At 30.4% G+C, this 5,130-nt stretch overlaps 1 pseudogene; it reads left to right on the top strand.

Moving 5' to 3' along the window:
- Positions 1-4,086: 4,086 nt before the first annotated feature.
- On the top strand, positions 4,087-4,717 carry LOC145136578 (dehydration-responsive element-binding protein 1D pseudogene; annotated as a pseudogene).
- Positions 4,718-5,130: the final 413 nt, after the last annotated feature.

Below are 5,130 nucleotides of genomic sequence, written 5' to 3'. Positions count from 1 at the left end.
ACAACCCAGTCCTCGTGTAGAATTATCTTCTTGGCCTCGATTGTTTCTTGCTACAATAGAAAAGTTCTTTTCAGCCAACCATTATAAGAACAACATGCAGATCCGAAATAAACTTGATAATCAACTATTCAACTTCAAAATGGAGAACCTTGCTGTGATATTAGGACTCGAAACTACATACACTTTCTCCATTTATAAGACAAGTTTTCTATTATTAGTTATATTTGTAACATTTATTAAGGGGAGTGATTTTCCACATCAACTTTTAATCCATCCATACAAATTTATGTGTATTACTAGGTTTACCTTTATTTAAATCTACTAGGTGTAAAACTCGTATATTACACAGGTTGATTAAAAAAAATAAAATATTAAAATATAAATAATAAATATTTTTTAAAATAAAATTTTGAAATAAGGAATGAAGAAACATATTAATTGCAATTTATTATAATATTTATTACATTTGATACTTTACATAGATAAGTATAAGATTATATGGTTTTTTAATTTTAAAAATTGAAAAAAACCATTAATTGACATCTGAATATTATTTATTTAAAAAATATCACAAAATGACAAGTGTTAAAACTCATTAGAGATTGACGTATGACAAAAAAAACTTTCATTTATCAGAGAGGATACTTGGGCCTCCCATTTAAATCAGGAAAACTATTTTTTTTCTTCTTCTTTGTCTTTCTTTACATCATTCTTATTTTATATTTAAATTTTTTAACACTTGAATTCCTTTTATGAAGTGAAAGATCCACCCTTATTTTAATATTTTACATATTTTTTTTTCTATAATCATTTTCGATATAGATATATTAAACTATTCCACATTGAATCACTTAGACAAAATAACATAATTTCAAATGAATGTATATCAAATCACAAATTGAAGTTGTATTTATTTCGTTAAGTGATTAAATTTTGTAATAATTTTATCTAATTAATATTTTTTTTTATAAAAAATAATTAAAAAAGAAAAACTTAAATTATTAAAATGAGGGCGGATCTTTCATTTTTCTCACATTTATATAAAATAAATTTATCTAATGATAGTGTGGTGGTGTTAGTTTTTAAAAAATTTGACTGGAAAAAAAAGTTTCAAGTTATCATACAAATATTGGTTCTTAAAAAAAAACTTTTAATTGTGCTCATATTTAGTATTTTTTTTACACAGAATACCATCTAACTTGTTTAAACTGTTTATATTTTACCCCTTATAACCTGTAGCAGCCGATTATAAGGATAAAATGTAAACAATTTCAATAAATTTGATGTTATATGGTGTAAAAAGAAAAAACCAAATATAAACAAAATTTAGACACAATCTACAATCTGTTGGTAAGCTGTCCGAAATTCATCACCGTTTTATCAAGAAAAATTCCGCCATTAACCTGTGCCTGGTCTCTTGTTGATGGTACAGTTTTACGACGGGCCACATATTTGTTGCTAAGCCTATTATTCTAAAAGTGAAGCACATGCAAACGTTATTTTAACAAAGCAACTATATTTTTCAGAAATAAAAAATATCATTAATTTTGCAATTTCGAAACTATTATTAAAACATCCAAACTATTTTTACAATTTCTAAATTATTCTTATAAATTACGAAATTTTCCAGCATTTTGGAAACTTATTTAATATTTAACGGTTTTATATGAGGAGTAGTTTCGTAATTTACAACCTGACCAACTAGAAAATTGTGGGTATGTTTTTGTGATTAGTCAAAAAATTTCAAGCAATTAAATCTACTTCTTCTAATAAATCAAACCTAAAAGTGACACGTGTCAGTTTTTTAGAATATCTCTTTGACACGTGACATTTTTCTATTATTTTTATTATTTCTTTTTTTTTGGTAACAAATCAAATTAAATTCAAAATTTGAAAATACAAAATCTTATCCTAATAACATTATTATGTTTATTTTGTTTAACAAATTATTAGTTCATAATTACTTACAATCCACAATATCTTGGTTTTTTTTACATTTATTATTTTTTTATTTATATAGAAATTTTAAATATATTGACCGTGGTTTCCACAAGTTATAACCTAGTTTTAAATAAAATAATATTCGTGAATGTCACTTAAAAAATACGTGTTGCTAAAAGCAATTCATATCATAAATGGCATGCGAAAATTTAGCTTTTATTTGCCAAATATGGTAGGTACCAGGCAAATGCACATATTCTATAATGATTGAAAGAAGGTTAAAAATCGTAAACTTCAGTTCTAGTCCATATAATATTACTTATATTTCAAACTTAGTCCAACAGTTTCAGTTGTATCAAATAAAATCCAAAATAGTATTTTTCTTTTTATTGTAGCAATCATGTCCAGCTTTAGACATCGCCAAAATTAATCTCATAAGTGTCATCGTGCTCAAGATGTGATGGACTTTCTGGTTATATATACATATCATCTTCAACTTCAGTTATGTTCTTGAATGTGCTTTTTAAACATCAAACAAAATTGAAAAACGCAATAATCCATAAAAATCTAATATTTATCAAAATCAAAACAAAAACCCAGTTTTTATTATAACCAAATTAACCGCATTAAATGCACACGATTTATGTAAATGGCGATGCATCATCTGATTGACAGTGTTTGATCATATGCCCATGAACTTCATGTGTCGCACAACAAAACCAATTAATAATGTATATTTCTCTTAAAGCTCAAGATGTCAAGCCATATTGAAAACATTTTATTAATGTACGTAGTACATGAGAATTTTGTGGCAGAAGAATTGTAGAAGAAGAAACCCCAACATACACACCATAATTAGCTCAAGAAAACCTTCATAACTTCTTTCGTCATATGTGCTCAATATACCCAGATTACCTTAATTGTTTCATTAGTGATTCACTTAAAAATAATTAAAGCGATTCATGGGATTGATGGCGGTTTTATTCTTAATACCTGGTCAAACCTTTAATTATGCTAGTCCTTGGAAGAATATTGTCAAGTTCATAAAAGGGTTAGGTGTTACTGGTATTGGCATCTCTTCTTTAATGACAAAGAAGGTGAGGAATGTGGCTTCTGACTTATTTTTGGCTTGATGAGTGAATTAAGTACCCCCTTTTAGTCTTGTTTTCCTAGGCTTTATGTGCTAGAATTTGACAAACATTGCAGAGTGAGTTCGAGATGGTGGTTTAGTTCTTGGTTTAAAGTTTAGTGTTGCTTCGATCTGGGCTTGAAGTTATGGTGCTTAAGGAGATGGAAAAAGTTGTGATGCACTTTGGTTATTCCAATTTAGTCGACAAATCTTGGTTGCAGAATTCGGAAGGTACTTTTTCATATCTTGTGTGAGGAGTCTTATTGAACATAAGATTATTGTTATTGGTGAAAGTAAAACTTGATGGAATAAGTTTGAACAAATATATATTAACATTCTTACATGGAGAATTTGGCATGACCATCTTCCATTTCGAACAAATCTCGACAATCGGGGTATTGATTTTCACCCCTCCTCAATAACACTAATCTTAGGGCATCTCCAATGGATTAAACCCATGGAGAGTTGTATGGATTGCCAAATAGGAAAAAAAATATACATATTCAATTTAATTCTTAAAAAAATCATAAATTTTCATTACAATTCCATTGCACCGTTCCATGACCATTCAACTCCACACACTCTCTCCTCTATATTATATTCACATTTATTCTATTAAACGCTCGTACAACTACACACTCAATTTAATTCTTAGACAGCATATAATGTTAGACATGATTGTTACACAAATTAAACTATTTTGTACTTCAATTAAAACATTTGAATCTATGAGACTAAAGCTGTGAATTATGCAATAATATAGGGACAATACTATTAATAATTAATACTCTGCAAAATATCAGGCGTATAAAATAAAATAAAGCCACTGCACACAGCGCGCCCACTCCATCCACCACCACGTAAACCGACTCATTTCTCTTTAACCCCACCACGCATATCAATCACTTGAATTGACGTCACTCAGAAACCCTAACTTAACAAATAAGTCATAACTTGCACAATAACTACCAACATGAGTTCACTTCACTCGTAACATGCAAACACTATAACCAACATATGGACGCCGACATCGAATCGTATAACCCATATCATGCACTGTCATTGGTAAATGTTCCCTTAGCGTCCATGTTTACCTCAAATTGCACTTCTGAAATAAAAATGAAACTGGCTTCACTAACCCCGAAGAAGAGAGATGGAAGAAAGAAGTTTAAGGAGACTCGACACCCTGTTTACCGGGGAGTGAGGAAGAGGGATTCCGGTAAGTGGGTTTGTGAGGTAAGAGTGCCCAACAAGAAGTCGAGAGTCTGGCTAGGGACCCATCACACTGCTGAAATGGCAGCCAGGGCACATGACGTGGCGGCATTTGCTTTCAGAGGGCGATTGGCTTGTTTAAATTTTGCTGACTCAGTGTGGCGGCTGCCAGTCCCGAAGTCTAACAACGTACAGGATATACAAAAAGCCGCTGCAGAAGCGGCCAAGGCTTTCAGACACACGGAGGATGTGGTGGAGATTAAGGACTTGCCGGGAATTCAGTTTTACGTCGATGAAGAAGAAATTTTCAACATGCCGGGGTTTTTTGCCAGCATGGCGGAGGGACTGATGATAGCGCCTCCTCAGACGGTGGTGTATGGCAAGTATGGGGATAACGTGGAATTTTGTGGGCGGGAGTCTTTATGGAGTTTTTAGAATTGTGAGTATATATATATATATATATATATATATATATATATATATATATATATATATATATATATATATATATACAAGAAGAAGACCATATAGGAAGATCTTATAGGAATATATTGGGAATATTAGAATGATAAGTATTGTGCGAATACTTATTATAAATAAAATTATATAGGAATATGATAAATATTGTGAGGATATAGGAATTCATTTGGTCCTTTTATCTAAGTAGATATCCAATGGCTTTAATGTGGTAATCAACATATTAAGACTAATCCGGATAGGAGAATTAAAAACCAATCTTTTAAAAATCAGATTTTTAGTTGAATCGATGTGGTTTTTGATTCGATCGTTGGTTTCTGATTTGACCGTCGATTCAACCCGACTTCCATAATTGTTATGTATTATATATA

This window comes from Lactuca virosa, chromosome 9, assembly GCF_052849685.1.
Source record: "Lactuca virosa cultivar CGN04683 chromosome 9, Lactuca_virosa_CGN04683_v6, whole genome shotgun sequence".
Taxonomy (NCBI): domain Eukaryota; kingdom Viridiplantae; phylum Streptophyta; class Magnoliopsida; order Asterales; family Asteraceae; genus Lactuca; species Lactuca virosa.
This window is presented reverse-complemented; position numbering and strand designations above follow the sequence as displayed.